This window comes from Canis lupus, chromosome 5 (genome assembly GCF_011100685.1).
Source record: "Canis lupus familiaris isolate Mischka breed German Shepherd chromosome 5, alternate assembly UU_Cfam_GSD_1.0, whole genome shotgun sequence".
Classification (NCBI taxonomy): Eukaryota; Metazoa; Chordata; class Mammalia; order Carnivora; family Canidae; genus Canis; species Canis lupus.
The window spans coordinates 62,285,890-62,298,620 of record NC_049226.1 but is presented as its reverse complement, the minus strand read 5'-3'; the positions used below and the strand labels follow the sequence as shown (position 1 = coordinate 62,298,620).

At 43.6% G+C, this 12,731-nt stretch overlaps 1 long non-coding RNA gene across 2 annotated transcripts in view; it reads right to left on the bottom strand.

The window, feature by feature from the left end:
• Positions 1 to 9,331: 9,331 nt before the first annotated feature.
• LOC102155776 overlaps positions 9,332 to 12,731 on the bottom strand; it is a 31,401-nt gene continuing 28,001 nt past the window's right edge. Inside the window, exon 4 of one of the 2 annotated variants that reach the window (XR_005359870.1) lies at positions 9,332 to 11,301. This is a non-coding gene — a long non-coding RNA (uncharacterized LOC102155776). The remainder of the gene's footprint in view (positions 11,302 to 12,731) is intronic. The other variant, XR_005359875.1, reaches the window with a different exon arrangement.

Here is a 12,731-nt window from a genome sequence, read left to right as displayed (position 1 = left end):
TATGTATCCTGATGGCAGGGGACCCAAAGTGCAGCAGCTGCCCCTTCACTTTGGAGGGGAAGTCCTGGCATGCCCCAGACCATCAGACCCCCCAGAAATTTCACAGAGTAGGGACCCCTGCCTCTTTGCAGGGCTTAACCTGCCACCTGCGGACATCCATAGTTCTTAACAACTTACCTGTGACACCTGCTACCTCTTACAGTCTAAGCTGAGAAAGTTAGGGTTATGGCTGTTTGCCTTCCACCTCCCCCCCCTCAAAAAAAACCATCAGTGAGTTCAAGATAAATGGTACTTTGTAACACGGGATACGAGGACTATAATACAAGGCACACTTACCATAAGAGAAAAACTAGAAGTGCCCAGTGAGCAAGAAGAAAAATCAGCTTTGTTAGATTATAGCCCCAGATTGAAAATATGTATGCCTCGTGTTTATGGGGCTTTTGAGAAGCCTTTTGTTCTGTCTCATTGACTTGAGTTAATGAGGGTAATGAACTTGGAAGCCGAAAAGAATTACTGCCTGGGCAGCTCTTCCAGGTTCCCGACGTTTCTTTTCATGCGGTCTATTTCCTGGTGGCAATAACATTTGTTTACGTTGAAAATGCGAGAAGACACTTTTATGGCAGCACGTCTCCGTGGTGCCTCGATGCTCGCCCTCGAAGCTCTGTACGTCCCCTCTCTGCGAGGAGCCCGGGCACACGGTGAAAGCAGCTGACTCCAACAGAAGCAGCATTCAGTCGCTGAAAGGGGAAATGGGACAGATTTATTCCCGTCCCACTTGTCCTCCAGAATGCACAGGGTAATAATAGTCCCAGAAGAGAAGTTTCTATTGCACTGAATATTTTGTCTGGGTTTTGGGGTCAGCGGTTTGGGAACATTAGTTCCTGTGATGCAATTCTAGCAATTGGGACACCTGCATTTTTAACACTTCTAGTGCTTCATCTACAACTATTTCCTCCTCCTTCAAATAAGCCGAGCTGTTATGAATGATCATATGTTAAACATTCTCCAATCTCCACTCTTCAGATCCTGTGGGGAGAGAAATATTTTCAAGGGACTATGGGAAACAAAATTTCAAATGCAGGCTCTGGATAGATACTACTGTATCAACACCATAGGACTACCCGTCCCCCCCCCCCCCCGCCCCCATCCCCAGAGAAACACGGATACCATCGGGAGCACTTTCTTTTCTTTCTTTTTTTTTTCCTTCTTTCTTTTTTTCTTTTTTTTTTTTTTTTTACATCAGGAGCACTTTCAATCCACATCTGCCCCGGGACAAGTAGCAACTGTCTTGTTTGATTCCCGGGAAGAGTTTTAAAATGTTAATTTTTTAAGGATCGAAGTAAAAACTACCTAAAATCTGTTAAATTTTCTGCTTACATCTTTTTAAAAAGGGTTGTGCTAGAAGGATCCAAGCTTCTTTAGAAGTCCGAAGAGCTCTGGTTTCTAAAATAGTTGACATTTGAGACAATAGATAAAGCTTCTGGGGAACGCATCAGAGTACCCAATGGATGGAAATCTTCAGCAGTACTCGCAGCAGATAATATTTGTTAGAAGGGAGGCTGGGAACTTTAAGAAAGAATAAAGTGGAAAAATCCTTCCCTTCTGACTAGAAAAACCAGCACGGAGACCTTCCCCATTTTGTGTGGTGACTATAATTCTTCCCATTTTTGTCTTCTTTCTCATGTGGGAAAAAAGAGTTAGGATAGAAAGGAAAATTGATGTGTTTCCTCTGATTAGTTGGGGGCAGTTTGAGAAGAATATCCTCACTAAAGAAGAAAAGTTACTGGCAGATTAAAGAAGTGGATGAAGCCAGCTCGTAGCAACGGGACCCCCAAAAAGCATCCTTGGAGGGGGGCACGGAACAGAAATGATCTGGCCAAGACTCAGTGAGATCAACTGATGGAAATCAAGTGTGAACGTAGGAAAAGCGCAGTGTACATTTGTTTTCAAATCTGTTGGAACAGTTGGAAAATGTTTTATTACGAAAAATCTCAAATGCATAGAAAAATAAGAGTGTCTTGATCCCCACGTGCCCATCGTGCAGCTTCAACAATCCTCGACACATGTCCTGCCCTTACCTCATGCCAATCCCAGGTACAATGTCGTCAGTAAATTTTTCAGTGTATCTCTAAAGGATAAAGACCTTTAAAAAAATTCCTGCATTATCACACCAAGGAATTAATCCCTATATGATCAGTGCTCACATTTTACCATTGGTTCATTTGAAGCAGGAGTTTCAAATAAGATCCATGCACTGTGATTAGTCTCTTAAAAATGGACAAGCTTTTTGGGGAGTAGATTGGGGTCGCTTGTATAAAACACTGTATGTGGGCACCATTGCACACTATTGTGGGGGTTGGTTCTCTGCATGGAATCTTGGGTGAATGGGTCAGAGGGGGCATGGCTCTTGGGCTCCGAGGCTCAGGGAAAGTGGCTTTAACTGAGTTGCTTAGGCTCCCAGCCCTCTCCTACTCAAAATGGAATAGTTGCAAATATCGGCTAGTGGTGGCCACTTTTCGGGCAAGGACAGAGATGATGCCCTTCCTTCCAGGAATGGGGATCAGATACACCAGCATGAGCCAAGTGTCCCTGTGCCTTGTCACCTTTCAGGGAGTAGCAAGCATGGCACCTGCCTATCTTGTTCCCTGGTGGCACTGTTTCCCAGGGATGACGAACTGCCTGGCTGGAGCAAGGGCATCATGCATGGCAGCGGAGCAGCATGACCACTGTAGTCTCAAAGGCCACAAATGCCTTGTCCCTGCCTAGCTGACCAGCCCAGGTGTCCTTGACAGGCATAAGATTTAGAACCTCATCCTGGAGTGATGGCCCCAGAAGCACTCAGTGATCTTAGAATCCTGAGTTGGGCAAGAGAAGAGACAATCTCCTTCATGCCCGTGGTTTCCATGCTTTTGGCCAGGTGGCCAGGCCTGGTGGCGTGGCCTCCAACTCCACCCACGCTTGGGACTTCTGCTCCTGCTGCAGCACCAGCTTCACCTCACGCTTGGTATTTTCTCAGAAAAGTAGCTGAGTACATTTTTAAACAAAGATTTTATTTATTTATTTGAGGGGTGGGAGAAGAGCAGAGAGGGAGAGAGAAGAACAAGCAGACTCCATGCTGAGTGCAGAGCCTGACTCAGGGCTCCATTCCAGGACCTGAGCCAAAACCAAGAGCTGGACGCCTAACCGACTGAGCCACCCAGGAGCCCCTGAATATATTTTTTTAAAGTTCTATTGCATTATGGTTTGGACTCATAATTCCAGGTCCAGAGTACTTGGTCAAAGCTTGTGGCACTGTGTGTGGGTGAGAAGTGGAGGTAACAGGCCAGAGGGAGATTCCCTGGATTACCATCCTGCCTCCTGTGACCCTGGAGAAGTCACTTAACCTCCTGCAGCTTGGTGTCCTCATCCCTCAAGGGATCGGGGAGGACTACACAAGTTAGCACATGTGAGGGGCCTGGTACCAAGTGGACAGAAGTGCTAGGTGCTGTGACAGGCTCGCCACTTGCCCAGGTGTGGCCTGGCCTCCTACCCCTGCCTGCTGCTGGAAGTGCACCTGCTTACTTTCTGGACACTTACTAAGCTCATTGCCTTTCCTCTAAACCTGATTGTCCTCCCCTGTGTCCGTCTCAGCCTCTGGCTGTTCTCATTGTCAACACTCCAAAATCTCGCTTCCCTTCATTCTCCTCCTTCTCTTGACTTTGTCCATTACAGCAGCCTCCCAGCCTTGCCCCTGGTTCCAGTCCTTCCTGCAACAGGTGCTTTCTCCATGCTGCCCCCAGCTCCTCTGGGGCCATTCTCTCCATCAGTGCCCTGGCCCCTTCGATACCAGTCTATAATTGCTCTCACCCTCCCAGTCTGAGAGTATCTTATTCAGTTTGTTTTTCTCCCTTAAAATTATGAAGCCTGGGCTGCCTGCTGTGCTGTGAGCACTAACATCCTGGCCTCTGATCCAGAAGACCCACATCCATGAGATGTGGCAGGCTAACAAGTGAGGGAAAAATCTGAGGCTCTCTTCTGGTCTAGTAAGTGAGGGGACCCACTCATTCGTTCACATATAGTTATTGTGCTCCTACCACATACCCGGCACTATTTTAAGTACTTGCATAGAATAAAATGCTCAAATATCCCTGACCTCATGCTTATACCTTGTGGCAAAGGAAGACAAACAATAAACTACCTAAAGAATAACATACGGAGAGAGATACCAGGTCTAATATTATGTAGCATAATATAATGTATAATGTGATAAGTTAATGGAAAGACAGATCAGGGAGGGTCTGTGCGGTGCGAGGGTAAGGAAGGAGGTTTTATCATTTTAAATGGATACGAAACAGATCTAGTCCAGGTTTTTTAGTTTTATTGGCTAAAGGTGGGAATTTAGACAACAGGTCTAAGAGGGCCACTGACGGGCATAAGGGGAATGATGACATCTGATTTGCTGTTTAAAAATCACCTTGCCTGCAAAGCAAGGAATGGGTCATAGTGGGGGAAGCAAGGAAGTGAAGGCTGTCAGGAGACCACTGCACCTGCCCAGAAGAGACCAGATGGAGATGGAGATGGGAGAATTCCCATTCACCATTATCTGAAGAACAGTGAATATATTTTGAAATGAATATATTTTGGCAGCCCTGGATGGCAGGGCTTTTGGACGGACTGGTTGTGGAATGTGAGAGAGAAGAATCCAAGACAATACTTGGATTTTAGATGTGACCCACTGGGTAGATGGTAGTACATTGAGACCTACCATGTTGTTTGTGGTTTATAGATTTCATATAAACTGAATGTCTCTCTACTTATAAGTGAGAGCTATATTTCACTATAATCTGCCTGAATGTGGAGGCTTTCTTTATCCCTGGCATTTCTCTGCATTGTATCCAGTTCTTACACACAAGAAATGTGTGTATCTGTCTGTGTGGATGCTGGAGGCAGATCCAAAAATTTGATAATGTCATAGTAACAGAAATATATAATGATAATATATTAAAAATAAATATACAAATAATAGAAATATGTAAATCAACATATAAAACATATATAGTATAGCATGTATTATATATAACATTTTATGAAATGTGTCAAAATTTAAATACGCCTTTTATATCTTGATATAAATATATATTTATAATATATATATTTTTAAAAGATTTTATTTATTTATTCATGAGAAACAGAGAGAGAGAGAGAGAGAGGCAGAGACACAGGCAGAGGGATAAGCAGGCCCCATTCAGGGAGCCAACATGGGACTCAAGCCTGGGACTCCAGGATCACGCCCTGGGCCGAAGGCAAGTGCTAAACTGCTGAGCCACCCAGTCTCAAAATATATTTTTATATTGGTTACAAAGTGATAAGTTATAACACAGATCACTCATCAAATCAATCGTCATGTTAAAATCATTTGTTGATGTTTGGAAATTGTAGGGACAATTTTTGTTTGTTTGTTAGGCATGGCTATCACCAGCCATATGACACTGCCAGCAGGTCCAAGCTGTCACTGGACATGAGGAATGACAGTGTCAGGAAAAACTAAGAAACTAAGAAATTGGAAATGGTCAAGAAGAGAATATCGGTGTCTCCAGTCCTTAGGGCTTATATGCACCTTTGTTTTGTTCACAGTTCAGTATGTTGTGGAAACTGATAGTAATATAATTGATCTTTGTGCACAGAAATGCAAATTAATGTTGTCCTGTGGAGATAAGATAGGATATTGACCTGCTTTGCATCAATTTGCACATTTATTCATTTTGGCACTTTTCATTTTCTACATAGTGTGCTCTCTGAATTCTCCTTTGAGTGGATTGTAACATCTTATTGGTTTCTGCATCAGCTAATCAGTTAAATAAAATCTTGACATGTGTTCATCTAATATTTGTATGAGTTAGGCTGATTTTACCATTTAAAAAATAATTGTTGGCAGCACCAAATTTTTCAAAAGATTTCTATTAATGGAATAGTTGTTAGGTTATCTATAGTCTCCAGAACTGGAAATTTTCTCAACATCAACCATATTGGTCAAGATGCTGAATCCTCTCTCAACTTCTACTGGACTAACAGCAATCACATTACAATTGTTTCTAGCTGCTTTTATACTGCCTGAGATTGCTTAAAAATTCAACATCTTTATTATCAAATAAGTGGTAAATATTTTCTTTAAATGTCATTTTAATAAACTGGCTTAATTTATTAATTTTTTCTTCATCCTTCATCCACAAACTCTGTAAACCTCACTGGCCAAGTTTCAGGATTTAGTAAGTTGGAATAACTCAGAAGTTTTCAAATTTTTTCATACTTTTTTCTTAAATTACATACATTCACATACAATTTTGAAAACAGGCTAATACTTTTAATCTTGAAATTGATAATTTTCCCTATTTGTTATTCATCATTTTCTTGTCCTTGTGTCTTTTTCTTCTTTTTCGTAGATTTATCTACAAGTAAGTTCAAGCACTTCATCATTCACTGCATTCATGTTGGCTTTTTTTTTTTTTTTAAGATTTTATTTACTTATTTGAGAGAGAGAGAGCACAGGTGGTGGTGGCACAGAAGCAGAGGGAGAAGCATCTGCTCAGGGAGCTTACTGTGTGCAGGACCCTGGGATCATGACCTGAGCCAAAGGCAGATGCCTAACTGACTGAGCCACCCAGGCACCCCCATGTTGACTTTAATAGCTGAAACATTTCTTTCTTAGGAGGAAAGAAAAACATTGAGCTCTGTTTAAGACATTATTTATTAAAGTCACATATCTAAACAATTTTTCGTTTTCAAGACTGTTTACTTCCATTTCATCATTTATTAAAATAACATATCTAAATGACTTTTTATTTTCCAGACTGTTAACTTCCATTTCACAATTTACTAAGATTAACATTCAAGGCTTGCTACATTCTCCAGCTGGCTCTTGCAGCTCCAGTAGATCCAGATATTCCTCCTGCTTTCATGCTTTCTGTTTCTACCTTTTTAGACTCATTATTTGATTTTCTTTGATAGTCACGCAATACATGGTAGAAAATATTTATTTTATTTTTTTTTCAATTTTTATTTATTTATGATAGTCATAGAGAGAGAGAGAGAGAGAGAGGCAGAGACATAGGCCGAGGGAGAAGCAGGCTCCATGCACCGGGAGCCCGACGTGGGATTCGATCCCGGGTCTCCAGGATCGCGCCCTGGGCCAAAGGCAGGCGCCAAACCGCTGCGCCACTCAGAGATCCCGTAGAAAATATTTAAAGTGATGTACTTGCTGTGAATCTTTCATTATAACGACCCCCAAATAATTTTTTTAAATGTCTATTAAACAAGAGTTTCTTCATATGTTTTAAAAAAATACATTGTAAAATACATCCAATCAACCCATTCAGATGCCACTGGATATGGTCAAAAGAGTAATGGAAGAGGTGTTTTTAAAATGTGTGTACTTATAGTGCCCTAAAAATGACTTCTCCCGGTTGTTAAACTTAAAATGAGCTATTTCAGATGTCAAATTAAAAATATGAGGAGGGGGACATAGTTTCACAAAATCTCGTTAAGGAGAACATGAACAAACACGTGGAAGCCCACAGCTGAATACCACTCTACGTAAAGATATTTTATAATTTACTTGACCTGTTGATGGATGTCCATGTTCTTTGAAGTACTTTGCTGTCATCAACAATGCTGCAACAAACATCTGTGTAATCACTCACATGCCCCTGGGCAGAAGTTTCTCCAGGTTTACACTGTAAGTGGGATGTCAGGGTGAAATTCTTAACTTTACTTGGTATTTTTGTCTGCTCCCAAAAGGGATTTATAATCCCTCCACAGTGTCTCAGGGCTCTTGATTCTCCACATCCTTGGAGACACTTGGCCCCATCAGACTTCTTCGTCTTTGCACATCTGGTAGGTCTGGAGTGATACTTCATCACTGATCTTCCTCTGATTACCAGGCACTGTGTCAGGCAGTTAGAAAGGGACATGGCCTTGTCCTCGAGGTCACTGCTGAGTGAAGGGAGGCAGTCCAGGATAACTTACAGGGATGGCAACCCACGTTGGGCTCATTGTACTTTCCCATCTCCAGTACTGAGTCCTCCCCAGAGGAGGTTTTTGTGGCAGAAATTATCAAGAAGCCACCTTCCTTGTGTTCTAGAAAAACCTGAACCCACTGGGGAGATAGAGCTGGCTGTCCCTGGTTGGAAAGAGCCCCTGAGATTGGTCAGAGGATAGAGAGCAACTCCATTCCTCCTGGAGGCAGTTGGGCACCAGGGCTCCAGTCTGGGTTGAGAGGCCAGTGTCCAGGAATGGCCGGGAGCAGAGTGGGTGGGGGCAAGGGTATCTGGAGTTATGGTACCCTCAGATGACTGCCTCCAATGTTTCACTCTGACTGGAGCACTGGGCCAGGATGAGGGAGCATCGGGAACCCCAAGAATGAGTGATATTAACTTTCCTGCTTCCCTAGCAGGATGGGGGTTAGGAGTCAAATTTGATTGAAGAGGAAGAGGGAAATTGATGTTTCCATGCACCCACATGTGAAAATAAGTCACCTGGTAAACAGGCGGTCTCCATGCATTGTAAAATGTGTGTCTCTACAGAGCAACAGGGTACGCGGGCACCATGGGGGCACTGGACTCAGTCCCAAGGTCAGGGGAGATTGGAGGGGAGAGTGTCCCTGAACGGGGAGGCGGAATTAGACCAGAGTGCCAAGTTAAGGAAATTGGGCTTCTCTTTAGAGTAATAAAGGAAAGGATATCAAAGAGTTGTTTTCTTTCTTTTAAAGAACATGACATGAAAAAAAAGAAAGAAAAGAATATGACATGAGTAAATTTGCATTCATGAAAGATTATCCTGCCTGCAATGCAGACAATAGATCAGAAGGTAGAGGGATCCCTGGGTGGCGCAGCGGTTTGGCGCCTGCCTTTGGCCCAGGGCACGATCCTGGAGACCCGGGATCGAATCCCACGTCGGGCTCCCAGTGCATGGAGCCTGCTTCTCCCTCTACCTGTGTCTCTGCCTCTCTCTCTCTCTCTCTGTGACTATCATAAATAAATACAAATTAAAAAAAAAAAAAAAGAAGGTAGAGGACTGGAGTGAGCCAGGGAGAGCTGACAATGATGCAGGTGACAAAAGATGGTGGCGGGGACAATGGCAGATGATCAGGAACAGCCCCCTGAGGCTTGATGCTGCTTGGGGCGGGGAAACCAGGCAAGAGCCCAGGGAAGAGCAGGTGTGGGTGGGTGGGTGGGAAGATGAGAGTTCTGTTGGGGCACATTCCATTCAGGAGCCTTGGACTGCAAGGACTTACCTAACAGGACACAAGGGGCCCCGGTCTGAAGCTCAGGAGCAGGACCGGGCAATGACAATTTAAGTTAAGGGTCACCAGCCTGTGTGATAATAAGTAAAGCTCTGGGAGGTGATGACATCAACCAGGGAGAGTGAGAAGGAAGGGGGTCTGGGTGTTTACATAGTTTTGAGATATAATCAAGTTCCATTTTGCACTGGCTGCCTCTACCTTTTTTTTTTTTTTTTTTTGCCTCTACCTTTTTATTGCCATCCCCAACACTGTATTTAGAGTCTTTTCCCCAGCCTTATCTTACAGAGCATTTCATATAAAAATGGCTACTACAGTAGCTAGTGCCTCTTTCTGTTATCATGAACATTACTACAACTCTTAGAAAAACGGAGTCTCGAGCTATGAGAGCCACATGCACTGCTGTTTTGAATTTCCGGCTACATGCTGTTTTAATCATGAGACTCTTAGCTCATGGGTAGCTTATAAAGTTCCTAATTAAGTGGGAATGGGAAAATACATTTATTATTTATTTAGAAGCAAACAGCCTTTGATAATGAAGCTAAGCACCTTGAGGACATGCATGGACATGATGTTTTCAAACCTGGACTCAGAGGGAATGGCTATAAAGCAATTCGATGGACTGTTTTTATAAACACACCAGAACTTACATATTCAAAAGGTGTTTTCCTCTTCAAAGTAGGAGATTTAGTCAAATGATTACACCCTTTGAAAGGACATGATTGAAATTCCTTTGCAGGACAAGACTCTCTCCTGAATATCTGCCTCGGGGGCTCCTGCATCTCTTTGGAGGAGGATGAGGGGGCCTGAATTATAGAATCTGCCAAGTCCTTTGGAGCCAAGTTTGATGAATAAGACAAAAGACTGAGCCAAATAATAACAGATCAGCAAACTCTAGGTATCCCCTCCCCCCTCGAACCTGCTCCTCCCCAATTCTCGCCCACTCACGAAGAATATCACCAGCCTGAACACCAACTTATTTAAAGCCTTTATTTATAATTTGAACATATTTGCACCAGATTTGCCCCCAGTCCACTCAGTTTTTCTATCATACTTTCCAGAACTTTCCATCGCCACTCTCTCACTGCACCATCCTAGAGCAGGGGCACCAGCTTCCAGATTCTGGGCTCCCCTCCCACCACCCCATCCTCTTCCTACACACAGCCTTCTTACCAGGCTCGTCCTGCTATTCTGCTTGGCACCCTCTACCATCTCCTAGTGCCATCATTAACAACCAGACATGTTCCCTGGCGGCCCTAGTAGCAGACGGGGCTGGGCCTTGCAAGCTTTCTTACATTTCCTTGAACTCGCCAGGGTTATGCCTCCTTACAGCCACTGCCAATGCTGTTCCATCAGCCCTGGGACCCTCTTCTCCCATTTTTTCTGTGCCTGGCTCCTACACATTGATGCTAGTGTCCTGGGGCTGCCTTAAGGAATGACCACAAACTGAGTGGCTCAAAACAACACAAATGTCTCACAATTCCAGCAACCAGAAGTCCAAAACCAAGGTGTTGTCAGAGCTGTGTTCCCTCTGAAACCAGCAGGGCTGGATCCTTGCTTGCCTGTTCTAGCTTTCTGTGTTGCCAGCAATCCTTGGTATTCCTGGGCTTGCAGATGCCTTGCTCCAGTCTCTGCCTCTGTCTTCAAAGGGGTTCTCCTCTGCATTTGTTGTCTTTTCTTCTGAGGACGCCAGTCACAGTGGATTAAGGGCCCACCCTAGTCCAGTATCACCTCATCTTAACCAACTCCATCTGCAATGACCTCACTTCCAAAGGTCACACTCATAGGTACTGGGGGTTAGGACTTTGACATATCTTTGGGGTGGGGAGGCTTTAGGTCTCAAATAGACCCTCCTCTAAGATGACTGAGCCAACCGGGGTGGACTGTTAGTCTTCAGCTCAGCCCTTGGCTGGTGTCCTTGACAGTGCTTCCCTCATCTTAGATGAACTTGTAGAGTCTGTTGACTCATTTCGGTGTCTATGTCTCACTCGGGTGCTGAATCCATGTATTCACTGTTCCTCCAGAGCCTGGGGAAGTATGGACACAGAGTAGATGTTCCAAAAACTGTTATTAACTGAACTTCAAACTGAATTGAGCCTAGAAGTAGCAGTGGCCTGACATTGGATGACATAAATCCCAAGACCGGAACCTATATCCATCTCCTGTTCCCTTCAATGATTTTAAAGCTATTATGTCATGTAATTCACATCCAGCAACCCAGCAAGACAGGCTAGGCAAGTTTAAATATCCCTATTTTACAGAAGAGAGCACAAAAACCAAGCTTCTAATGAAAGGAAATGCCATGGTTAAGACAGGACTGCAGGTCGTTAGAGCTGGAGGGAATCTCATCAGACATGAGGTTTGATCTCATTTTACAAATGAGGAAAGGGGGCTGGAGAAGTGAAGTGATTGACTTATGGCCTCTTAGCGACTTACTAGGGAGAGCCATAATTAGATTCCGAGTCCTTCGGTTTCTGATCAAATTCCAAGAGAGTAATTCCAAACATGTTGGAGAATGGCAGGACCACTGCAGTAAATACATGGGTGACCTCCCCATGATGTACAAGGTCACACTTGTTTGGGTTCTATGGCACCAGGCTACCTGGGTGGGAATCCTGACTCCACCCCTTTGGGGTCTGGTAAACCTGAGGGACCTCATAAATTGATTCAGGCATCCATGATTAATGTGATGTCCATTCCTGGTTGAACTTACTTTTTAAAAGAGAATGCCTGGAAATCTTTAGCCCCCAGGCACAAATCTCTGCTGCTGGTGCCTCACATAATACCAGACACAAAGTCAGCACTCAATAAATAATGGAACTCAGGCGAGGTTCATCTTGAATGTGGGAAAGGTTCTGGAGCAGGGGGGATCGTCTCAAAATTCCTCAGTTCATTCTACAGATGTGGGCATTCCCCATATGCGTAAGGATTTTGTAGCCCTGAAAACTTGTTTTGGGGTTGACAGGTACAAGCTAATGAATTGGGGAAATCTGGCAAAATTATAAGGATAGGGTAATAAGTTCCATTATATCAGTTTTCAGGGAGGTCAAGTGGATCATTCCAATGAAGACACTGGCTAATAGGTTGCTGTGGCCAAAAACTCATAAAACACATATGTTCCCATGTTTGTATACAATCTAGGATAGCATATGCATTCTTAGTTATTGTATGTTAAGAAAATATCTTGAAAAAGCACTAAAATAATCAGGAGAATGAGAGGTTGATACTGGGGTTAGAATAAGGAGGTTAGGACCTTTTTTCTTTCTCCTAGAAAAAGGATGCCTCTAGGGAAAAATAGAGAATAATTTCTTGATGGATTTTCTGTTTATTAGACAAATTTTTTAAATGTCTACGTGGTCCAGGCTTGTCTGGGTGCTGGAATTCACCGACACACAAGACAGACCAAGCCCTGTCCTTGTGGAATCACTGGATATCAATATGAATTTGTTTTTTCCAA